We start from the raw sequence: 25,907 nt of genomic DNA, 5'->3' as shown, positions 1-25,907 counted from the left end.
GTGTTGAGACCTTATCTTTCCGATTCACTTAGGAAAGTGTTCTACGCCCTTTTCACTCCATTCTCACTGCTTCCATTCTGACTTAAGTGTCTTCCACTGAGCTGTTGCACAATTTCTCCCTGCCTCCACATCCCCTCTCTAACTCATCTTACAAAAGCCTGCCCGACTTACCTCCTGGCACTCTTCATGTGCGTACGCCCCGTGCACTCAGACCCACAGTGTGCCTGCACCGCTCCCACAGGAAACCCCAAACCGCTCAGGCTGCTTTCCCAGGTCCTGGCCGATCAGACCATGGCTTGGAGTTGCGTTGAAAGACTGGAGGTGCCGTCTTAACTCTGAAACTAGACAAGCTCTTTGCCTCCCAGAGCCTCAGCTTTCTCTGCCGTCAGATCAGCATCACAATCCCTGCACCCCAACAAAGGCATGGTGAGCTCAGAATTGTGTGCAAAGTACATGCAACATTTCACATAAAATGCTTGTTATGCGTCGATGGTTTTTCTCCAACCTTCCCCTCTGCTGTTTCACAAAGCAGGGCTGTTCTGCTTATTTCGAAAGTACATTAGAAACCCTCTTTCCTCTGCATAGTTGCTTTCTCTGATCCCTCCAGATAGATTTATGTTTCTTTCCCTTTTTTTCTGTTTGTTGGACTTTTAGACGCCAAATAAATTTCATCTCCCTTGTTAAATGCTCCCCTAAAGTCCTGATCTATGATCACAGTCCTTATATCCTGTGACCCTTTGAAGGTCTAAAGTTCTGGACCGCTCATTTGGCACTTAGCTTTTGACAACCTGGACCACTTATCTTTTTATGTATGCTTTGGGTCCCCAATGAAAATATGAATAATTTGGGGGTGGGCGGCCTCTTTGCCAGCCCAGTATCCTGCACAGGCAGACATTCTATAAGCACTGGTTCCTTTAGTGACGATGACAGCAGCTCAGTTAGGAAGCATAGTCATTCTTAGGTGAGTCAGACACTCTCGGTGCCAGTATGTCGATGCTCTTGATGAATTCTTAACAACATATTGGCAATTACGCTTGGAAGCTGTCTCCACAGAGCGCTTCACAATCGTTCACCAGTGTTTGTCAAGATATTCTCAGGCGGTGAGTAATAAAGATTGTTCCCTGCCATTCTTTTCTCCTAAACTGAGAAAAAGCAAAGTGTTTTAAGAGTGATGTTGAGCATTTGCAGCACAAAAATTGATATGAGAAAGTAAGATAAATTATTTTTCCTGGTCCCCATGCCGTGCTTCTCCAGCCATTTTTTTCTATAGGAAGGCAAAAAGTAACTTATTTAATGGAATTGCTAGTAGTCCTTGAAGACTGGGAGAGTATCTACTCCTCTATTCAAACTGAACCATTTTACCTTAGTATTAAAAAAATATGGTTTTAGTGTGTCTTGCATGTCGTATTTGGGGTGTTTAATTGATTTTTTTTCTGATTAAAATAATGCAAATTAAACCCAAAATAAGTAGAAGGAATAAAATAATAAAGAACCGAAATAATGGAAAATAGATAAAAACAATGAAATCAATAAAATCTCCAGCCAAACTGATCAGGAAATAGATATGACTTGACAGCACCAGCAGTGAGAGAGGAAACATCACTACGCTCCTACAGACGTTTTAAGTATAATAAGGAAATATGAACAGCTTGATGCCAATCAATGCAATAATGTAGATAAAATGGAAAAAAAAGTCTGGAATAAAGCAAACTAGCTAACTTGAGAGCAAAAAAGATAACATAAATAGCCTTTTACCTATGAAGGAAACTGAACTGATAATTGAAAATCTTCCCCAAAAGAAAACTTCAGGCTCATATGATTTCATGGTTCGATTCTGCCAAACATTGAAGAAATAATGTCAACTTTACACAAACTGTTACAGAAAATAAAAGAGGGAACACATCTCAACTCATTTTAAGAGGCCAATATTACCTTCAAAGCAAAACCAGAAAAATATACTGAGAAAGAAAACTACAGATTGGTACCCTTCATATCATAGATGGAAAAATCTTTAACATTTTGGCCCATAAAACTGTTAAACACATTTAAAAGACAACACATCATGAAAAATGGAGTTTAGTTCAGGAATGCAAGGTTACTTTAATATTCAAAAAGTAGTAAATGTGATTTACCATGTTAATAGGCAAAAAAAAGATAAGACAAATAAATGATCACCTCAGCAATTACAGAAAACACGTTTGATAAAATCCAACACCCACACATGATTTAAAAAAATGAAGGGGTAACATCCTCAGCACGACAAAAAGGCACATACAAAACCCTTCTCTCAGTCAATATGGAAAAGCTCACTTGAAATAGGGTATAGATAAAAATGTCAGAGATAAAACTATAAAATTTCTAGAAGAAGAAAAAGGAGAAAATTTGGTAATTTGGAGTTAGACAAAGATTTCTGAAACAGGACCCGAAAACCATGAACTATAAGAAGAAAATTGGTAAGTTGACTTCATCAAAAGGTCAAAGTTTCCCTCTTGAAAGGATACTGTTAAAATGAAAAGTCACAGACTTGGGGAAATATTTGCCAAAGACATATTCAATAAATAAATTTACATGTCCAGAATATATAAAGAGTACTTAAAGTGTAAGAACAAGACAACCCAATAAATGGGGCATGGGGCAGGGTGGGGAATAAGATCTGAATATACTTTTCACCAAAGAAGATATACAGATTGCATATGTGTATGAAAACATGCTCAACATTGTTAGTATGAAAAATAGTATCATTACCACTTTGAACCCATCAGAATGGCTAAAACTAAACAATGATTCCAAGTGTTGACAGGACATGGAACAACCAAAACGCTCATACATCACAAAAGGTATCAGCGCCAATTTGAAGAAAGATTTTCGTACTTCCTTATAAAGTTAACACCAAATAATCTACTAATTGGACATGAAAAATATGTCCAAGGACCTCTATGCAAATATTCATAGTGGTTATTCATGATAGTAAGAAACCTGAAACAACCCCAGTGTCCAAAAACTGGCAAATGGAAAACGAAATTGTATGTCTGTGCGATGGGATACACGGAGGAGCGAAGTCCAGAGAATCCCCAAAGCCTTATGCCAGACACAGAAGCCCACAGGGTATAGATTCTGTTTACACAAAATGTTAGGAAAGGCAACTCTGCACCTCTGCACCTCGAGGGCAGTAGTAGTTATGGGCACAAACAAAACATCCCGTCAAAACTCATCAACGTGTACATTTAAATTAGTGAATTGTATTGTATATAAATTATATCTCCATAAAGCTCCTAAAAGCAAGACACACAGATTACAGATAGCTTTGCTGTATTTCCTTTTCTCTTAGCTACTTTTCCATATGATTTTAAAAGCTAAAAAATACATACACCTTATTTTCTACTTACTAAGTTAATTTCAAACAATAAACGTGTCCCATGATAAACATTTAATTCTATTTATAAACATGCCACTCTTAAATAATCATTCCCCTATCGGTGGAAATGTATATTGTTTTCAATTTTTCTCTATATTGTCTCTGAATAATATCCCCAAATACTTTGTGAATATACTTGTGCATTTTTTGGATTTTTTTTCCTTATGAAAGATTTTTTCAAAGACATAATTATTAGACCGAAAGATAAGAACAGTTTGAGGCTCTTAAATGCACTGTTAAATTGATTTCCGGGAAGCGTGCACCGATTTTCTCTCAATGGTAGTATATGAAAGGACCCGTTTGCTGCACTCCTGCCAGAACTGAATGTTATTGTTAACTGCTGTTAGAAAGATTTGCATGAGCGTGCCACCTCAGCTTGGCCCTGGGCTCTAACCCTGCTCTGTACTCGGTGCTCCAAGAGCCGTCGCGATAACTCACCCCCGGCAGGCAGGTCCACTCCATCCATCCTGGGGGAGGTGAGATGCCTGCAGGTCCCTGGCTCCTGGGAGGGGCTCCTCTGGCGTCCTCTTCCCGGGACTCCCAGCCCACGTCCCCTGTGCCTCACTCTGTCCGGCTAGTTGCCTGTCGGTGGCTGTTGCATCCTCAGGGTTCATGTCACCTCCACTGCTTCAGGCTTCCGCCTGGCACCCCAGAGCCCATCTAAGCTCTTAGGTACAGCGCCTCAATTCCCCTGGGGGCTCAGCCGCACGGCGTGATCCTCCTCCACAGAGCACAGCTGGGCCTCGCCTCTCCTCACAGGTCTCCTGCATCTTGCTCAACAGGCACCTTGTGCCCAGCTGCAAGCAATGATCACCTGAACACAGAGACGTAGGTAATGCCCAGGAGATGGGGCTAGGCTGGGTCAGATTTCAGCCTTCTTCCCCAGTCCCTTCCTGCAGGGCTCCACCATCCCCTCCTCCTCCTGCCAGGTGAGTCCTGGCCAGGTCCCGAGCCGGTTCTGCCTGAGCTCCGTCTGGCCCCAGCTGGCTCTGGAGCTGGTGTGGGACGGGGTGTTTGCTTCTTCTCACTCAGCCTGCAGGCGTCAGCACAGGCGTCAGCTCCTCTGGACCAGCGCTCCCAAGGCTGGCTTCGCATCCCCCTGGCACGTGCGTTCCCCAAGTACGGCCCCTAGTGTTTGGGATACACGTCCCACTCGATTGCAACCGTCCAGTCAAAAGGCCATGTACCCCACCCCACCCCCTGAGATGTGAGGAGGCCGGGCAGCAGCTGGCAGCGTGCGTGGTCCCTGCACTTCAGGGCAGTCTCCTTGCTTCCATGCTTGTCTTCCCACAACCTTCTCTTCACACTGCAGCCATGCGGATCTTTTAGAACCACAATCGTTCTTTCTCTTTGAGTTGCTTTCTCTATCTCTCTAATTTCATTTCCCGGTGAGGAGCTCGTGCCACGCTTTTCCACAGTGGCTACCGACGTTTTGTTTCTTTTGGCTGCTGGTTTTGAGGCCCATCACTTTTTTAATTTTTTGTCTATATAACTACAAGCTAACTGACTTTCAAAACATGTTCAATGGGTCAATCAAATAGAGTATGGTTTTAGTTCCCAGGGTGCCCATGGAGCAGCAGCAGACGCCCCCTCAGACTGCTCCTGGCGGTGCGTGTGATGCTGCCCCATCTTTTATTATAGATTCTTTGCTTACTGACAGCACCGAGTATACCATTATTCTGTTCATTTCCAGCCCCAGACATGGAGTCAGCCCTTCCTCCACTAGCCCCGGTTCCTCTCCCTGTGCTATGTTGTTTGCAGACCACAATCTGGGCGTCTGGATATCCCCTGCCCCCTGACTTGTCACTGCATTAGGACTGTAAAGCGGACAAAATGAGCGACTATGAATTTATCCTCCCTGTCCTGTACAATGACCTTTCAGGATAATCAAAAAAGCCCTTGTTGATAAGAATGTTTTTCTTTCAAGAAGAATTATAGTTGTTAAATGTAGAAGGTTTAATAAAATTGGAACTTCACCATTTAAAACCACTAATGAAATCATTGGTTCGGGCAGTGCCCATCAGCAGATGCGAAAGCCGTTAAGAGAGGATGGTGGTGGAGTCGTGCAGTGGGCGGACCAGTCTTCCCCACGTGAACCCCCTGGTCCATTTTCGCACGTCTCTGAATGAGGCAACCAGAGCGTATGTGCCTCACGCTGGAAGGCAGTAAGAAATACACGGCACCGCTTACGAAACATCCTTGCCAAAAAATGTTAAACCTGAGTTTAGTCAAGATTTAGGTCTAACCTTAAGTTTGCAGGGCAGTAGGAGACCAAATAAACAAATGTAGGTCAACCAACCTGGTTTACTCACCATGTGGAGGAGCAGAAAAAAGGGGAGGGCGGAGCCGGTCTTTTGCAAATTCAAAGGGACGTAAAAGGCATTGCAATCCAATGTAATGATTGGACCTCATTTGGGTCCTGATTCAAATAAATTGATTATAAAAGTCTTTTTTCTTTTAGATAATTGTGGAAATGTTAGGCACACTTAGAATTAGATGTTATTAATGAATTTTTGAGAAGGGAAGAACTGGTGATGGCCATCTTTAGAAATAACATACCATGATTTGGAATGACAACCAACTTTAATGAGATGTATTCCTAAGACGTTAATTTTCTTAATTTTGGCCATTTTAGTCATGAAAGGTATTTGCACTTATGGGGTAAGCAGACCTGTGTGAAAAGGCAGCTGTGAATGCAGTGCCGAGCCCCCCCACCAGTTCTGCGAAGAGTTTGAACAGAACGCTAAAATAGGATTAGGAAATGCTATGCGTTTCCTTTGCCCCCTGCTTACCTAAACGGCCCTCACTGTGTGAGTGTTAGAGAACTGGTAATGCCAGCTGCCCACTTCTCAATTTCTCTCTTGAACTCCTTTGACTTTTTAATTGTCATTTTGATCTTTAAGAAGCTTAACTTCAGAAAACAAGTTACTTTAAGAATGTTAATTCCTATGAAACAAGACTCTATTTTAACTTAACATTACTTTGACTATTGTTAGGAGGTGAGCATTTATTGGCTGACTCAACAACACAGTGTTTTTACAGTGATAGGATTATGTACTATTCAATATTATCTACGTTTCATTTAGGAGTGAATTTTCCAGTAGCCTTTGAAGCCTGACCCTGTGACGTGGAGCACTGCTATTATTGACTTTTTAGAGTCGTGCCTTCAGAGGGAAGTAAAGAAGCCAGTGCCCACTGTACGAGGGCACAGCAGCATCTGGACGCAGGGCTGGCCTAGGACGGACTGTGTTACGGCTGGGCAGGGTTAATGTAACTTGTGTAAAGGGTTAATTGCAAATTGTAAATGGCCACGACTCCTTTCTAAAAGACGCGACATGATTCCGTATCAGTGAATGTTGATGGTGTTCCCTTCCCTTTACAGGGGCCAGAGGGGAAATAAGAGGAGGAGAAAATTTCAGTCCCTGCAGCCCCTTGATAGCACAGATGTATGAGGGTTTGGCCCCACGACAGGCAAGGAAGCCGCCCCGACGCCCTACAGGCCCCCCCACCTCTGGATGGTGCCCGCCCTCCCCTCAGGCTTCATTTCATGTCACTTCCAACCATTCCACTAGGCTCCTCTCTCCTGCACCCTAGGGTGGAGAGCTGAACAATGGGGGAGCACGGAATGTGCGAAGGGAGGGGGCAAGTGATGGACTGTGTGAAACCCCACCCGCACACTTCCAGCAGGGTCTAGACTCAAACAGATGCCCTGTGTGTGAAGTTCTCAGGCGGCACAGGGTCGCGTGGCACAGCTTGGGCAGCAACATCAGGTATGGAACGGCATGTATGAAACAGCAAGGTGCAGCCAGAAGCAAAGAAGGAGGGTGTGAGCCAGGTCGTGGCCAGCCCCCCACCCCCCTGCCTTCCTCTCTTCTGGGAAGGTTAGGAAGGGCTCCCGGCCATCAGTGCTTCTGGGCTAGGGATGGGCTGGAATGGACCTCATTTGAATTTTAATGGACAGGATAACAGCTGACAGTGGCCTGCACAGTCATCTATTTAGATCTAACTCTCCTACATTCTGCATTCCTTAAAGGCTGAGATTTGGAGGTGATTTGTGTCTGACTCCCCAGGCCTGGCTGGCTGACCCTAAGGAGTTTTGGCTCTAAAGAGCAATTCTCAAGCTCCAAGATTCGCTTCAGCGTCTTAGATGACGGAAACAGGTGTGAGAACAAATGCTGCATGAGTTCCCGATGGCAAGTCTCAGTTTTTAAATATACCAGGCAAAACATGTCCGAAGCTCTTGGCTAGGCAGATTAGCAAAGACTTAGATGATGCACAAATATTAACCAGTCTGGAGTGGGAAAAACAGCTGTGACAAGGACAAGAATGTCGACATTAACAGAGACGTTAAACCAAAGCCCCCAGTGTCTAGGCAACACTTAACTTAGCTGTTTCCTTTCCCATAGGCAAACCTTCCCGGGGGTGTCGAAGAAGTTTGGAAAATACTATTTTATGTGCAAATTATTTTAGGGTTGGTATACGTGTGAGCAGGCAGAGGGAGAGGCTGACTATGTGCTTGGACTTGTCCCCAGAGCAGCTATGGAGTTACATTTGGCCTTTGCATTATCCTCAGCTGATGGATGATATTTCTGCCCCATGGGATGCGTCATAAAGCACTTCTAGGACTGAAAATGACACTTAGTAGGACAGCTGTACTTCACACTCATAGAGTTCAAGGAGGACAACATGGCTTCCTTGTGATGAACCAGTGGAGGCAGCTGATGCCAAAAGAAATCCCAGACCTGTAAGAATAGAAATAGGTTAGCATAAGCATAGCCATCTTAAAGGCCTAGAAGCCATTTTCTGAGTATGTGACTTAGAAAGAAAAACTGGAACTGGGTAAGGCCTTGAAAAACAAGTTAATCATGAGCACCGGGTGGTGGGCAGCTGTGACCCTTGGTCAGCTAACCTTGGTCAGTAAATCTTACATACCAAGCTTATCGTGCAGAACCTCCCTAACCATTGAGGAGTAGTCTTACCCTGCCCTTGCTTAACCCCAGGATATATGTCTTGCAAGAATAATGTATAGTTATAGAAAATTGCTATGAGTTAAGTGCTTTGAAATTGCTATATAAACCCTTGGCTCTGAGTGCTCGGGGTCCTTGTTGAGACCCACTGCATCGGGCTGACTTGGACCCCAACTAGTTGGCTGAATAAAGACTTTGCTTGAATTTACATCTCTATGCCTGTGTAGTTTGTTCTCTGGGGAAGCCTCGGAAGCCTGCACCCTAACATTTGGGGGCTCGTCCGGGATCTCGAGCGGCTTCCCTGAGAACAAAGGACAGCTGGAGGCAAGGTCTAATTGTCCGGACGGGGCAGTGTAATTCGAGGGTCGCCCCCTCGTGTCTGCATAAATCCATTATAAAGCGGGAGTCGCCATCCCGTGTATGGTCTCGGGTTAGTAGTCCCGAGTGAGGAAGTCCGGGCTGGTAGTCCCGGCCCCCAGGTTAGTGACCCTGGGTAAAAGTCCAGGTAACCAATCCTGGCCCTAAGGTCCGAGTGACTCGGCCTTAGGAAGGCAAATCCGATCGGCAGAAAACTGGCGCCCGAGGAGGAAAAGATCGAGCTCGTCACCCTGCGGCAGTCCGAGTGGACGCCCTTCAGGAGAATTACGAGAGTTTTTGAAGACCCTGAAAGTGGTGAGTGTGGTGCGCACCAGAGTGAGAGAAGGACCGGTCCGAACGAGTGCGATCAGATGTGGTGTGTGTGTGCTTAGTGTTATCATTGACTGTTTTACTGTGTTTTGGTTTCAGTTTATATTTTTTTGCGCTTCTCATTTTAAGTTTCCTTGTTCTAAGGTTCTCCTGCTCTCTCCGTTCCTCCTTTCTGCCACTACATCATTCCCCACGGGCACGGGTCGGGCAATTAAGAGCCATTAGGGCGCCCGCCGCTAGAAGACTCCCGTGACAGGATAAGGGGGTCACAGCCACGAATCCCAGATAAATTCGCGTCCCCCGTGGAAGAAAAACTGTGCAACGACAGGCACTCGTTCACAAGCACATACAACAGTCATTTTGTTTGAAGTGGCATCTTCATCCTTCGCCTTTGTCTCCCTCATATTCTTTTTCCTTCTTTCTCACCATGAGACAGACTCAGACGACCCCCTAAGTGTGTAAATGAATATATCTTTCTACCTCCGGATGGTATTAATGAAATTGATTTAAAGACAAGCGCTTGTAAAAATTGGGTATTCTAAAACTTCCAGAAAACCTGATAAAAAGTGTTAAGCATTAATGCTAATTTGAGTTTGCCTGAGGCGGGCATGTCCTTGTGGTTATCAGCTGCCTAAATTTACCTGAGGTCATTTAAGTCATGTTATCTGCTAAATCTTTTAAAAATAAAATGCTTAAAGGCTTGGCTTTGTCTAATATTCAGTAAAGGTCTTGTAAGTAATCTAGAATAGTTGTTACAAATGAGTGAACTAAATGACTGAAGCAAGTGAACCTCTTTTTAATTGTGTGTTACAGTGTGTATACCTACCTACTGCCTGAGAATCTTTGTAGAAACCTAAAACCTTAAAGTTTTGCTAAGTTAAGAAGATACACTCTATGAGAGATTGTGCTGTAAAGCTCATGGTTACAGAAATTATAAAATGTGTTCATAAATTTGTCAATCTAAAGAATGTTAGTTTAACAGTTTACAATGGCCTGCTTCTCGGTGTTCACTGGAAATTAAAGTTTCTAATGGTTTTAAGTTTTAATTAAAACTACTTAAAGTAATAAAACATTTCTCTATGCTAAAAAATGTATGTTTTAATAAGAAAAAGTATAAAGAATGAAAACTCTTCTGCATGCTAAAAAATGTGTTTTGTGATAAAAGAAAGTAACTTTGTTCTAAAGTACAGCTATTTATTTAAAGAAAGAAAACAGCGTGGTGCCTTTTGTTGTGGAAGATCCGCTCAGCCTGTTGCTTTGGGGGGAGGGTCAAGATGTTTAGAGATAAGGTGAGATAAACCCAGTCAAGCCGCAGGCAAGCCCAGGCATAATTCTCACCGGTTTATGTGCTTGGGACCATGGAGCAAATGAAGAATAAATTACTATATTCTTACAGATATAGTCGTGCCTAGTGAAATTAAAGCAAGTGAGTCTTGATATCAAGTGCACAGCAAAATTAGAATCTCGTTTCCAGTTAAACAGTTTTCTTTAACTGTTAGTCTGCTCTTAATGTTGAAAGATCAAAGCAGTTTCTCATGCTTAAAGTCTCAGTGAGTTGCCAGAATATTAAAAAAAAAAAATGAAATCGTAATATTAAAAAGACGAAAAGCTAAAGTTTGTTAACAACTGTATAAGCTTTATTTGCCTTTGAAATATTTTGTTATTGAAAACGATTGCATGGCCTGAGTAATTGAATTATTTATTCCATATATTTTTATAAGTGGAAAAATCTCTAACCAACAAATGATTAAAGTTGTTACTGATTATTTGTTTTCTTAATTTATCCACCTAAGCAGAATGGTAACAAAGCTTTTTTCAGCTGATTAAATGCACTTAGTTAACAAACCAAAATTTATTCTTAAAAATTAAACTAGAATCTAGACAAGATTATGTTTCTCCCAGAAAAACAAGTTTCACTGTAAAAGTTTAAATGGACAAACGTGTGACCACTTTTGAGAAAGGTTGTAATAGATTTTTTTTGACAACCACCAGGTCTTCTTGTTTAATTTATATGCTGTATGTTTTAAAAAAAAAAAAAAAAAAAAACATGGGGGATGAAAGGAAAGGAGCGACACATAGCAGCTTATATCTACTATTAAAGAGTAAAACATTCTTGAAGCTTTCAGAGAAGACCTGTAGACTTAAGCACTTTCTCTGCTTTTTTTGTATCTGGTCTTGGACACTTATGCTAAGTTCAAAAAAAAGTGCTTTTACCTCTAGTTAACTCTGATATTTTCCAGAGGGCCCCTGGAACATGTCAGAAGAATTTTTTCTCATTAGAGAAAGTATTTGACTAATTTGGCTTATTTATCTGATATATATATATTTATTTACCAGGAAAGCACTGTCAAAGAGAATGATGCTAAACTTTGTTACTAAATGTTTTGTATTACAGAAATATCAGAATTTCCTTATGTCAACTGTCTTACAGTAAGCTCTCATCAGATCTTTAACCATTGTCATTTGTAAGTCTTTTGTCATTTATAGTATTATCCCTAAACTGGTAAAGAACTAGATTTCAGCAGAACAGGTATTAGTTACATAAAATTACATAAACTAAAGAAAATGATTTTGTGTCTTTTTGTTTCAAATGTTGCTGATAAAGTGTTTTAACCTTGTTCTCTTAAACTGACAACAGTTTAGTAAATGACTATCTTTATGAGCAGAATTGAAACTTCCTTCTCTCTACCTGATCCCTCCAGAGTTTAAAAACTTTCAGTGACTGTTTTTGTATTCCATGGCAGTATGTTTATTTGCATGAGTTCAATAAGAATCTGCTTTCCTTGTGAGAAGACTACTTAAGAACACTGGTTATACTGCCAGGGCTTTGACTGGAATGTCATACCTGAGAGACATGTGCATGGACTCAGATGTGAACAACTTTAAGGAACTAAGATTGACTTTATAAAGCCAACAAAGCCCCTTGGAAGAACTGGCCTGGTACCTTGCTTACAGAGTTCCCAGCAGCCTTACCAGGTGAGTAAACAAGGTCACTTCCTGGCAGGTTCAGAGACCTCGAGAAGAGAAGAATTCATCCAAATCTACAGGTACTGCAGGCAAAGCCTGATGGCAAGTCTAGCTTGGCTGTCTGGCCTCAAGAGGCCTTTAAAAGTTCAATCTGAAATTCCTTACAAAAAGTTCCAGCAAAGCATATTTAAAAGAGCCTGTGTAATCAATTGCTCTTCTTGCTGCACTTGTGCAAATGATCAAGCCAGCTGTTAATTATTTTCTTAACCTGGTTACTTCTAATAAAAATGAGGGTGATTTTAGAGAAAAGTATTGTTTCAATAACTGCAGCCTCCAGAATAGAAAATCCAACTCCAGATGTTGCTACATAACCTAATAACACAATTTGTTTTATCTTGCCTAGAAGCCACAAAACTGCAAATAGTAATAGAAGCGCCAGCCTTCTGAAGCCCTCTCAACTGACCAGTAATAGAGACCTAGCTGCACCCTTTACTGCACCCCCTTCTCAGCACGAAGCAGCCAGAGCGGTCATCGCCCCTTTTCCCTAGCAGCAGCTAGAGTCCCTATCTGTAGAAGACAAAGACCGAGACTCACTTTATCCTCTGCAAGTAGGCAAAGAACCTGCATTGAGAGAGTTCCTAAAACTTACACCTCCCTCTACAACAAGACAGAAGTAATCAACACCACCCCAGCTTATTCTAACAAGTAGTAGGCCCGCCAAACCGGAGTCACTCCATGTGTTACCTTTATCAAAGAATGCATTAGCACCGTGCAAATCATAGTGTTGAGAGAGAGCTATCAGAGTGTTAACCAAACAGATGACCCCTAATTTCATGATTGAAATAGATACAAGAAGAAGAGGGGAATGTAAGAATAGAAATAGGTTAGCATAAGCATAGCCATCTTAAAGGCCTAGAAGCCATTTTCTGAGTATGTGACTTAGAAAGAAAAACTGGAACTGGGTAAGGCCTTGAAAAACAAGTTAATCATGAGCACCGGGTGGTGGGCAGCTGTGACCCTTGGTCAGCTAACCTTGGTCAGTAAATCTTACATACCAAGCTTATCGTGCAGAACCTCCCTAACCATTGAGGAGTAGTCTTACCCTGCCCTTGCTTAACCCCAGGATATATGTCTTGCAAGAATAATGTATAGTTATAGAAAATTGCTATGAGTTAAGTGCTTTGAAATTGCTATATAAACCCTTGGCTCTGAGTGCTCGGGGTCCTTGTTGAGACCCACTGCATCGGGCTGACTTGGACCCCAACTAGTTGGCTGAATAAAGACTTTGCTTGAATTTACATCTCTATGCCTGTGTAGTTTGTTCTCTGGGGAAGCCTCGGAAGCCTGCACCCTAACAGACCCAGTTGCTACATCACACATTCTATAACATTACTTTTTGTAGGGACCTTAAGTTAGCCAACTGCACAAAGGCGAGCACGTTCTTTTGAAGGGGTCGGTTACCCTCTTCAGAGTAGACTCTGAAATCACCGCTTGAAAAAAGCAAGTTTATAACCAGTTTGGTTACTACCTTCTTTGCCATTGAACAAAATGCACTCAAGTAAAGGAAAACTGGAAAGAACTGAAAGTTTCCATCTGTGCCTTCTCTGCATAGCCCCACGTTTCTTCAGAGGCTAGACAATCCGGGTCAGGCTCCGGAGGCCTCTGGGCTGAGCTGCCGGCTCATCTTTTGCCAGCTGCCCTGGGCTCCGCATCTCCTGTCCCCCTCCCAGCCCCCGGCTCTTCTCTCTGGACCTGGGTCCTATTCAGCCTTAAAAAAGGCCCAGTCTTCCGTCACCCCGATGAGTGACCCCAGCCTTTGCCAGCATCCTCACCGTGAAGTGATTATTCCCTCCTCTGTGTTCCAGGAGCCAAAGCCGTTCATGCCATTCAATCCATTCCCGAGTCGCTGGGCAGGAGGACCCTGTGGAGTGAGGGTCTCAGCTCCTGACCTTGGCGATGGCCGCAGCTTTATGGTTCCCAGCTCAGCCCCAAGGCTGTGCCCGCGAGACTGTATCTGATCCCATGCGGAAGCAAGGATCCCAAAGTGGCTGCACCTTCCAAGCCACCAGACCCACCCTGTTTCTCTGGCTGCTACAAAATAAACCTTTATCTGGCAATCACCAACCCCGCTGCCTAAGGCGAGGATACAGGAGGGCTTCAGCAACCCACCTTCCATCAGTTCTACTTTTTGTTAAATCCATTCCTGAATATTACCAAAACTGAGCTCTTAAAACCCTAGTGTACGTGACATAACTGTTTGTAAGCCTGAATAGTTTGAGCATAACTTGAGTCAGATGAGAAGACTCATTCACAAGACCGTAGCGCTGGAAGCGAAGTTGGAGATTTATACACCAAATCTCTGTTTTAATGTACGGGGGTGCTGAGGCTCAGACAGAGTTCAGAATTCACCTGAAGGCCCAAAGGGATGTGGTGATGGAGCCGGGACTCAGAGGCAGGGGTCCTGTTTGCAGTCACCTTACTCCCCCTGTGCCCTCCTGCCTTCCTCGACTAGAGAACCTCCCACAAATGTGTTCCCGCTCTTCTCCTTTAACACAGGATTGTTGGCAAGATCTTGACGTTGCTCCCAAACCTCTCCCCCTTTCTTTGCTCCACCACAGGTCCTGACGAAGAGCATAAAGGAATCCAGGAGGCTGCGGAATGAAGGGGGAACAGACCCCGGTGTCGCCCTGTGCACCTCTGCCCCCTCCTCCGCAGGCCGAACAGATTGACTGTGATGATGCAAAAAGCCGTACGCACATAGCAGGTCAACAAAAAATGGTCTGGCTTTCCTTCTCCAACACCACGAACCACTAGAGTTGGAAAAAAAAAACCCAGCCGTGACAAAAATAAGAATGTTAACATTAACAAAGATGCCAACCCAAAGTCCCCATTATCCCCCCCAGTTGTGAAAGTGAGGTGGGAAAATGTAGGCCACGGAGCTTCTGGTATGAAAAATAATAATGATGGCTAACATAAAAATGTGTATTAGTAGTAACATAAAAAACTGGAAAATCTAGCCTAGAGACTTGTTTATTGTTTGGCACTAGTCCTGCCTATGACACTGTGAACTGAGAAGGGTGACGTCTCAGCGCGGACAGCTGTATGTCTGAATGTAGATTTTCCGACGCTGGAGTCTCCATTAGAAGTTACATGTCTGAACGTAACGCCTGAAGGGGCAGGACTAATACATTATATCATTTGTGAGTCTACTCTTTAAAGCTGAGTTTAAGAGATGGAAAAGGAGACTTAGAAGCTAACGGAATGAAGAGCCTTGAATAACAAGAAAGCTGCATCTCTGGGGCTCCAGATTATTCCAATGAATCAAGCTGACAATTTTTCAAATTTCTGATTTATCCTCATCTGGCTCTTCGCTGACAAGAAAATTCTTGCCATAGGCAAACTTAAGAATATTGGGTTTTCATTTGCATAGTAATTAGATAGACTGGGATGACTAAGCTGTAAATTTCTAGAGAGAAAAAGAATATACAAAGTTTCCAAACAGAGAGAGAGGGAATCATAGTGATTTTGAGTTTCTACTTGGTGCCAGGTACTCAGGAGGCACCTGGGAACGAATCGGCTCTGAGCCATCAGGTCACTGACCCTTCGCAGAGGGAGGTGCAGAGCCCGGCTGGGTCGGCCAAGGCCACGGGGATGCCACGGGGGCAAAGGAAGTGCGTTTAGGGTCAGAGTCAGAGGGCCGGGGTCAGGGCCCAGGTTCTCACCCACCGGGTTTAGAGTTTGGTCAAGACACACCACTTTCTGGGTTTACTTTCTTCATCCACAGGATGAGAACGCTGGCGCCCACCTCAGAGGCTGTTGTGAGGGTCGTGAGCCCCTGTGATCTGCAAAAGCGATTTTTAAGTGGCCCAGAGCCACCGCAGATGTGCTTAGGGTGATGATGCTCTCTGTCGCTGGTGCCAACCTGCTCTGGCACTGCCCGGGGAGGCACCAGGCGCTGGGGGTCAGAGCCGGCACGGACCTGTGATGGCGGGTGTCCTCGGGACCCAGCGGAGCTCTGGCCCTGAATAAATCCAGTCTCGGGGACTCAGTTTTTCTGAGGTACCCAGCATGGTCCTCCGGAGCTTCACAAGCCCAAAGACGCCTGTGGACGTTAGAAGGTGACCCTCCAGGGTCTGACCGAGCGGGGTTGATGGAACCTCGCCCAGGGGTGTGAGGAGTCAGATTCCGCCCTCAGTGCGGGTGAGCCGAGGAGCCCCAGACCCACAGCTCGTCCTCAGCACAGTTCAGGAATGGGACTGGGGCCTGGCTCTGAATCTGGGCTCCTTCCCCACTGTGTTCATTCTCGACGACTCGTTCAGACTCAGAGGAACAGCCCCGAGAGTGCAGATAATGACCAAACATTAAGTAGGAAGCCCAAGGATACAGGTGCAGGCGTGACCTTGGGGAACTGCCTCGTCTGGAAAATGAGTTGTAACGATACCAGTTTCATAGATTATTGTGAGGATTATAGGTGACAAGTTCTTAGTAGAGCAGTAGGTGCTCAACACTTAATGCCACCAACAATCAGCATTCCACCTGCTATAAACCCAGAGTGTGACCACCTGTGCCTCCCCTGTGCAGGGAGCCCCCAAACCAGCGGGAGCTTCCCGGGGGCCAGTCTGACGTAACTTGGGGGGCTCCTGCTGACGGTCCATTCGCCACCGCCCACTTTGCCCAGAGTTGGAAGCCATCCTAACATGAGAGGAAGAGGCTGGATTCCAGGGGGGCGGGGAAGTGGGACCCTCACTGGGAGCGTCTGAGTCTGAGCCGGGTGGCCTCATCTACACACGGGGACGTTAACACCCATTCTTTTTAACTCTGCGGTTCTCAAAGCGGTCAGCTTTAATAGAAAGTGTCTGATACGCTGTTTATTGCTATGTCAATTCAAAGCAAAGAGAGGGAAGGAGTGGTTTTCTGCTGTGCCAATAAGCCAGCCTCTCACCTAAGTGGCTTTCTACTGCCCTGGAGGATTTGGTCTCAGGCATAATGAGTTAACATTCTGTTAATTACCTGATCTCACGGCCATGAACTTGAGTGTTTGCTCACCTCTGACAAGGAAAACGCGGTCCTTCCCTTAGAACAGGAGACCTTTGCTAAATAAATTACGAAAGTCTTCTCAATAGTTTCTTGTTCCTTTGACCAGGAGCCCGGCGTCAGGATTATCTCGGGGCCCTGCGGGCCGGCTCCCTGCGTTGTGTCTGTCCTCATAACTTATCCTTGGGTTTCATGTTTCTCACAAAGGGGTCAGAGCTCTAGGCAAATATTACTCATCAAACTGGTTTGATGATGTCCTAAATTTAGTTTTTCCTTTCTTCTGTGGCCCAGTCACATGTATTCTCAGGACACCCACAGAGGCTGCCAGGGCCCTGGGCAGGGGCCCCACAGGGGCTCTCGGAGGGTCCTTCGGGGCTGCCTGTACTGTCTTGACCATAACTCCTTCCACTGCCATGGTGACCTCAAGGCGTCCTGGAGCGGCTCCGCTGCCCGGAGCGCCAGTGTGCAGAGACCCGCAGGGCAGGGCCCAGGAGCCTGCATCGGGTAGGCGCGGCCGGGGCTCACTGCTGCCTGCAGTTGCCCCAGGTCCAGCCTGAGCCCGCGGTCCCCGCGGTCGGTGTGGGCCTCTGGCTGTCCCAGAGTGTCCTCGCCCAGCCCGCACTCTGTGCCGGGAGACATGTTAACAGCCCTCAGAGCAGCTGCCCTTTCAGACACCGTCATGGTCACATTCCCACTTCCAGGGGCGACGGACACTGGCTGTCTAGCCACGCCACACACGCCAAAGGTTCTCTGCTGGTACTTCTTGCTCCCCGCAGCTAAGGGTCAGTTGGAGGCCTGGGAGCACAAGCGCCTCTCTGACTCCAGTAACAGGGCCGCTTCAGAAGAAACAGCAGTAGGTGGTTCTCTTAGCACAAATCAATGTGCTAATATTTAATCCGCTAAAAATAAATATTTGCCAACCGTGCCTGAGATACACCTTGCCTGATCCTCCCCCACCTCATTTGTCAATATTTCATTGATGAACTTTTCCTGACTCAGAAGACATTCTTGCCTGTGCTTTGGTTTTCAGTAAGGAAAACACAGTGTGGTAGAAACGAGTTCCGTAAACACAGCAGCACGATGCACTTTATGGGGGCCCCCGAGATAGCACAGGGAGGCAGGACTGAGTCTGTGGGGGTTTACGCCTCTTCTCTTTTCTTTTCTGGCTTTATCTGCTTTCAGTAATTAAACAGAATTTCTGCAGTAATTAAACAGAATTTCTAGGCTTCTAGGTTACATGAAAGGCGATGGTAAAAGCAACACTTGAGCGGGAAAGGTTTGCTGATTAAAACGGCCAGGTGACGGCACAGCCTCACGCAGAATGTGATGAAACCAGTGCATCTGACGAAGGATGCCCCCCGCCCAACCACCGCACACCCCTTAAAGCCAAATAATGACAGCAAAGACACAATAGGAAGCCTGGGCCTTATAATGGCAGACTCGGAGGTTCTAGTCCTGGCTTGGCCACTTACTGTCGTATGACTTGGGGCAGGTTATTAAACATCTCTGTGTTACTTTCTTCATCTGTAGACATGAGTATTAGTGGTACCTTTCTCTCAAGATGGTTTTGAGGATATGTCTTTATATAGATAGATATAGATAGAGACACACTACACATAAATACATACATGCATATATATAAACACACACATATATATATATACACACACAAATAATAGTAGTACTCAATAAGGGTTGGTTATTGTTACTATTGCTAAAAATGGTTGAGTGCATGCTAAGTACCAGCATAGTGCTAAGCATTTTACATGCATAAGCTCAGCTACTCCTGAGAGCCATCTTAAGATGTAAGTAGTATTGCTGGACTCTTCTTTTGAAAGATGATGACTTGCCTGAGGTCACACAGTTAATAAGCAACGGAAGTGCCATTGGAGCTCAGGGCTTACCAGACTCTACTAGTCACCTGCCCTGTTGGACCCTAGAAGAACACATTGCCCAGGCTGCTAGGTGCAAGAAGCCAGCCATTCTTTTCTATGTTGTTGAGTCATAAGAGTGTACATATGAACATGACATGCATATGCTAAAACATCTAAAATATTTAGCTGTGTCCACCTCCCTCTTACTCATTCAAAAATATTCTTCATTGAGAGCCTGCTTTATGCTAGACTCTGTGTGAGTTCTGTAGGATTCAGGGATGATTGAGACAACACCATCTTGTTGGGAACGTCTGCCTTTGGGAACATTTCAATTTGTGGCAGGACAATAGGAGTATTAAAAACAATTACACAAAACCCCAACTAACATCATACTCAATGGCAAAAAGCTGAAAGCTTTTCCTCTAAGATCAGGAACAAGACAAGGATACCTACTCTAATCATTTTTATTCAACACAGTACTGGAGGTCCAAGCCACAGCAATCAGACAAGAAAAAGAAACAAAAGGCATCCAAATCAGTAAGAAAGAAGTAAAACCTCAGTGTTTATAGATAACATGATTTATATATAGAAAATCCTAATGACTCTAGCAAAACAGTATGAGAACTAATAAAAGAATGCAGAAAAGTTTCAGGATATCAAATCAATGTATAGAAATCTGTTGCATTCTTATATAATAATGAAATAGCAGAAAGAGAAATTAAGAAAATAACTCATTTACAATTTCATCAAAAAGAATAAAATACTTAGGAATAAACCTAACAAATGCGGTGAAAGACCTGTACTTTGAAAAGTATAAGACACTGATGAAAAAAGTTGGAGAAGACACAAACTGAAGTCTATCCCAGGCTCATGGATACGAAGAATTCATGTTGTCAAAATGGATATCCTGCCCAAAGCAATTTACAGATTCAATGCAATCCCTATCAAAATACCAATGCATTTTTCAATGAACTAGAGCAAATATTTCTAAAAGCTATGCGAAATCACAAAAGACCCCGAATAGCCGAAGCAATCTTAAGAAGAAAAAAACTAGGGGTATCACACTCCCTGATCTCAAGCTATAATACAAAGCTATAGAGATTAAACCAGTATGGTACTCGCAAAAGAACATATCCATAGATCAATGGAACCAAATAGAGAGCCCAGAAATAAACCCAAGCATACATAGTCAGTTATACAATGGAGCCACGAATATACAATGGAGGAAAGACAGTCTCTTGAACAACTGGTGTTGGCAAAACTGGACAGCTATATGAAAGAGAATGAAACTGGAGTACTGTCTGACCCCATATTCACAAGTAAAATTCCACATGGATTGAAGATCTAAATATGACATGAAACTATAAAACTCTTAGAAGAAAAATTTCTTGAACATAAGCGTGAGCAATTGATTTCTGGATACTTCTCCCAGGACCAGGGAAACAAAAGCGAAAACAAACAAGTGGGACTTTACATCAAACTGAAACTCTTCTGTATTGCCAATGAAACCATCAACAGAACAAAAAAGGCAACCTGTGGTATGGAAGAATATATTTGGAAATGATCTATCCAAAAAGGGGCTAACACCCAAAATACATAAAGAACTCATAGGACTCAAGATGAAAAAAAAAAATAAAGAAATTTTAAAAATGGGCAGAGGAACTGAATAGACATTTTTCCAAAGAAGAAATAAATATGGCCAAGATATGCTTGAAAAGTTGTTCCACATCACTGATCATTAGGGAAATGCAAATCAGAGCCACAATGAGATGTCATCTCACACCGATCAGAATGACCACTATCTGAAATACAAGAAATTACAAGTGTTGGTGAGGATGTAGAGGAAAGGGATCCTCCTACAATGTTGTGGGAATGTGAACTGGTGCAGCCAGTATGGAAAACAGGATGGAGGTTCCTCAAAAAACTGAAAATAGAAATACCATTTGACCAAGCAATTCCACTTCTGGGAATTTACCTGAGGAAAACAGAATCTCTGATTCAAAAAGACATATGCACCCCTATGTTTATCACTGCATTACTTACAATAGCCAAGATATGGAAGCAACCTAAGTGTCTGTCAACAGATGAATGGATAAAGAAGATGTGGTCCATATACAAAATGGAATATTATTCAGCCATAAAAAAAAGAAAACTTGCCATTTGCAACAAAATGGATGATCCTAGAGAGTATTATGCTAAGTGAAATAAGCCAGGCAGAGAAAGACAAATACCTTGTGATTTCACTTATATGTGGAATCTAAAAACAAAACCAGACAAAATGAACAAACAGCGATAGGCTCACAGACACTGAGAAGTGACTGGTGTTCCCATTGGACGGGGAGGGCGGGGGGATAAAGAGGCACAAAATCTCAGACATTATGTAAATTAGTCATGGGGATGAAAGCACAGCATAGAGAACATAGTCTGGTTCTCTAACATCTATGTTGACAGATTGTGACTACACTAGTTGGGGTGAGCATTTAATAACGTGGATATATTTTTAAAAATAAAATATATAAAAAACAAATGTCCCTCTTGCATGGAAAATACCTTTTCAACCATGTCGCGCACCTGCATGGGGCCATCCCACTTCTGCAGGGTGACCTTCCCCTTCCTGGGCCTCCCACCCAAGAAGACAACTTTCCATGCTGATGTCACCACTTGTTCCAAACACACAATCCTCTACTCACAAAAGGGTCTGCAGGTCACACCCAAGGGCATGAGGTAATTAAGGAGCAAACCTGTGTGTGACTTAATGGTGAGGAACTTGGGAGGTCACCCAGCACAAAACAAAGAAAAATTCCAGGTGCCCACCTGCTCCCGAGGGCTGTGCCCCAGCTAAAAAGAAGGCTCCTTACATGTGCTGACCAGTGCCCGGGCCCGGCTCTGAGGCCTGCAGGTAGGATGTTTCTACATCAGCTGACCTTTCTCAACTGATATTTACTCCAGTAATTCTCACCAGTTAGGCATCTCCCCTAGTGCCAGGATTTGATTCCCTTCATTTGGCTGGAGCTATTCCCAAAAGTCAGTCTGCCTTCTTCCCACAGGAATCCAAAATTTCCATAATTTCTTCCATTTTTCATCAGATCTTTGATGTGTTACTTGGCTGAACAAGAAAGGCAGTGTAGTTTCTGAGTCTTTGCTCAGATTTAAATAGGAAATTGGAGTTGTTTTACCTTATCATTGATGGAAGGCTTAAGGATTCCAGGCCCTTACGTGTCATATAAGGACTGTAAGCACTCGTAGTCTATAACAATGTCCATCAGAGACTAAAACATTAAAAATGAAAGTAGTGGTGCCTTCATTTAGGTTTTCATTCTACAAATACTAATTGAACATCTCAAATGGTATGGGGACCTGGCAGAGCAAAGCAATCTCATGGGGAACATGCAATGGTGAAATGGTACTTCTCTTCTGACTTGGAATCTGGTGAAGAAGACAGATGGGTCGATTACAAGTGTGTCAGTAACAATCCCATAGATGAGGCTATAGTCACATGAAATGGCAGGTGGAGAAAGACAGTTCAAGACAGAAATAACATGTGCAAAAGCCCTGAGGTGTGAGCATGCAAACAGCAGTACAAAGACCAAAAGAGAAATAACATGTAGCTAAAACATACGATGAAACCTGAGATACAGAGAGAGATGAAGCTGGATATGAAAGTGGGAGGCGTGACATGCTCCAGGCCTCAGTTTTCTCATTTGGAAACAGGAAAAGCCTAACCACAGATGTAAGAACCTTTCCAGCCCAAGTTGAGTGACGTTCATCTTCACCCACCATCACAAACCAGTCCCCTGAGGACTGTCAGCCACACTGCCTGTGAGAGGCAGCTCGTTTTTATTAACAAACCTGCAGGAATAGTACCTACCATCTGACTCAGGGTTCTCTTTGTAAGACTCTCTTTGCAAATGGATTTTTTCCCCAGCCAGGTATATAACTCCCATATCAAGAAATGCTCCTCTAAGAAGAAAGGCTCTTTCCTGAGAAAAAGACCAAGATACCCGAAGAGGAGTCAGTCCTTCCTCAGCCTGTGAGATGCCTGGACGTACGTGGCCAGCGAGGGCCGGGAGCGGTATGAGGGGAGAGCCCTCAGGGGGATGCCAGGGCAAGCCGGCTTCGCCCATCTGTCCCACAGGAGAACAACAGTACGGGTCTAAAAACAGAATGATAATACGGGTCTAGAACTGTAATACAGATCTAGAAACAGTAATGCAGATCTGGGTATCAGTGGCTCCTTGAACTGTTTTCAAGGAATTAAGTAATTTCTTTGTCTTTTAACTCCTCCACCATGTAAAATAATAGTAATAATACTTTACATTCTAAAACATTTTGTGGATAAGGAAGTATTTCACATGCATAATTCTACTCAGGCCTCATGAGGACCCCGTGAGCTAAGATGTCTTATCCCTTCTTTGCAATGGAAAAGCTCTGGTTCTGAGCAAGTAAGAGGCGCACCCTGGGCCCGAGTCGGTCAGGGATCCACTAGGAACCAAGGACTCTTTCTTTGCCAAAGAAAACTACGGAGACTGGTTGGTCGGGGGGTTCTTACCAGCCAGTTGTTAATAAAGGTTAAAATTAAATGATTTTGGCTCCTCTTTGCCATTTGTTTCTCCCGCATTAAATACATTATTTAATCAATGATCTCAACTGCCTCCCAACAGCAGAAAGTTAACCTTTACACAGACTCTGTTTAATATTTCATCAATCCAGTCCTAGCATCAAAATGTCATTTCATAAATTATTTCGTCTGTCGCACCCTTATTTTCCCTTCCCTAAGATGGCAATTAACATATGAAACATGTTTACAAAACCACGCTGAATGCTTTTGCACCGATCATCTGGCTTCATCCTACTACAAACAAGACAACAGGCCCAAATGGAGTCACTCATGCTAAGCCCGTCATCACCAAACTGAGACTTAACTCAGTTACAGTGTTGGCTCTCCCAGAGCTGGAATCCGGGGCCAGCCAATCAGGAGTCACCTGCCCAGCAGGGGCGAGGTCCTCTGCCCGCAGGGCCCTGGCCACCCCCTATGGGAGGGTGACTGCAGTACCGAGCCTGCCCTCTGCCCTGTCCCTGCTTGCCCCTGCACCCTTCCACCTAGAAAAATCTTGCATTTTGTACAGCTTCTTGGAGCACCTTTCTATCTGCTACATTGCCTACTGCCCAATTCGAATGGATTTTTGCTCAAATAAACTCAAAATTTTTCATTTGCCTCAGTTTATCTTTGAACCCTATCTAAAGCAACCCTATGAGGCAGGCACTGACTACTTGGCTTATTTTTTACATAATGAAGATGAGGCCTTATAAAAGTGAAGAGACGATGGTCTCACCCAAGTTTTCATGGCTACTGAAAGGGCGGGGCCGGAATTCAGGCCAAGGCGCGTTAGCGGCCAAACAGTACCTGTGCTCTGCAGGTCCGAAGTCCCCTCTCCAGGTGCACTGCCTCCAGGTGGCAGGGCTCCATGGTAAACAAAGGCAGGCGTGCAATGATGCATCTCCAGGTTACGTGTGCAGTTACTGCCTCGTGGTTGAGGGCACAGGTATCATGCATGCACTTCACACTTCAGCTAAGACGACTATTTCTGTAAACTTCACAGAGATCCAGAGAAGCAAAGAAATTCCTCTTCTTATTCAAGGAGAGGCCCACCATTGGGCGGGCACATCACCTGTGTTACTTGACCAGTGAGAGGAATGGAACGGCAAGCTGCCTCTGAGAGTTTCTCCGCTGGCCAGGCTGGTGATCCGGGCCTAGATTTGCAAGATTCGGGAGCGCAATCGGTGGGTACAGAAAACAAAAAACCAAGTGGCCCAAGTAGGGACCTGGCTTCATTAATATGCATTAATTAGTCAAGCAAACATACCCAAGCCGTATTTACATCAAGTTTATTTGCAAAAGAAAAGAGTTAGCCAGAACTCTTACCCTGGAGAAGCAAGGGCTGTTTTTTGGCACATGCCACTGTGTTGTTTGCCGAATCACGCATCACGTTGCACCTGTGTTCGGAGACAAGCCCCACTCACGGCTGGCGGCACAGGAGTGGGTCCGGGAGGAGCCTGTCTCAGCTTCCTGACCTTGGCCCCTGTCCCTGCACCACGCTGGGCAGTTGCCAGCAGCACTTGGACCTGTGCGGGCTGTGGGAAGGAGAGAGAAAGGGCGAGAGTTTTGACTTGATCTTAAAGAAAGTACTACCAGCTGGACAGATTTTCAGTTCAGTTAAACGTGGGCCCCAGTTCAGACAATCTTAAATGTGCTCTTTCCCAGAGCTGGATGTTAAAAATAAACCTTTTTTAAAAACTCACAATCATTTACACAAATAGTTTATTTCCATTTGTCTCTTGTTTTCCTCCACCAAAGGGTACACAGCCATTACTCAGAGGGATAATTATGGGGATCGGAGGGACCGAGGACCTGAGCCGCCTCCAAATCCGCTCTCTGCTAGAACCTCAAGCAATCTGCTCACAATTACTGAGCTCATATAATGAGCCTGACAAGCCCAATGTCATGTCGGAGATAAATGCTGGAAATAGCAGCATAATGAGGCAAAATCTGATTTGTATTCATGTAGCTGTTTTTTAAAGATACCTTAACCCATTCACTGACTTGTGCAGAGAGAAATAAGGTGAGTCACATCCCCTGGAAAACAGGGAACAGAGCTCTGGCATGACAGAAAACAACATTCTCAGTGCAAGGCTTGAAATCCGAGTCGGAATCCCAGGTTGTGCAAGTCGCCACCCTGCTCTGAGCCACGGAGCTCCCAGCTGCCAAATCCCGTGGAACCAGGAATCAGAAGGAAGGCACATAGTCCAGCCCCACCACCATCTTCTGAGCCGGCATCTGAGTATTTAGGTGGCCCAGTTACAGGGGAAAATCCAGGCAACCGAGTCAGAATCACAGAGTCACATGCCGAAGCCAGCACCTCCTCCAGCTAAAACTCACTGTCCCGCATCCGGAGGCATTTCTTT

At 44.3% G+C, this 25,907-nt stretch overlaps 1 long non-coding RNA gene across 5 annotated transcripts in view; it reads right to left on the bottom strand.

Moving 5' to 3' along the window:
- LOC108399438 (uncharacterized) overlaps positions 1-25,907 on the bottom strand; it is a 120,127-nt gene that overhangs the window by 64,634 nt on the left and 29,586 nt on the right. For 2 of the 5 annotated variants that reach the window (XR_012125000.1, XR_012125001.1), the window contains exon 4: positions 24,868-25,076. This is a non-coding gene — a long non-coding RNA (uncharacterized lncRNA). Of the gene's footprint in view, positions 1-23,168; positions 24,696-24,867; positions 25,077-25,246; positions 25,904-25,907 lie in introns of those variants that run through there. The other 3 variants (XR_005062828.2, XR_005062827.2, XR_005062830.2) reach the window with 2 other exon arrangements.

The sequence above is a fragment of the Manis javanica genome, chromosome 14 (genome assembly GCF_040802235.1).
Source record: "Manis javanica isolate MJ-LG chromosome 14, MJ_LKY, whole genome shotgun sequence".
Classification (NCBI taxonomy): domain Eukaryota; kingdom Metazoa; phylum Chordata; class Mammalia; order Pholidota; family Manidae; genus Manis; species Manis javanica.
This window is presented reverse-complemented; position numbering and strand designations above follow the sequence as displayed.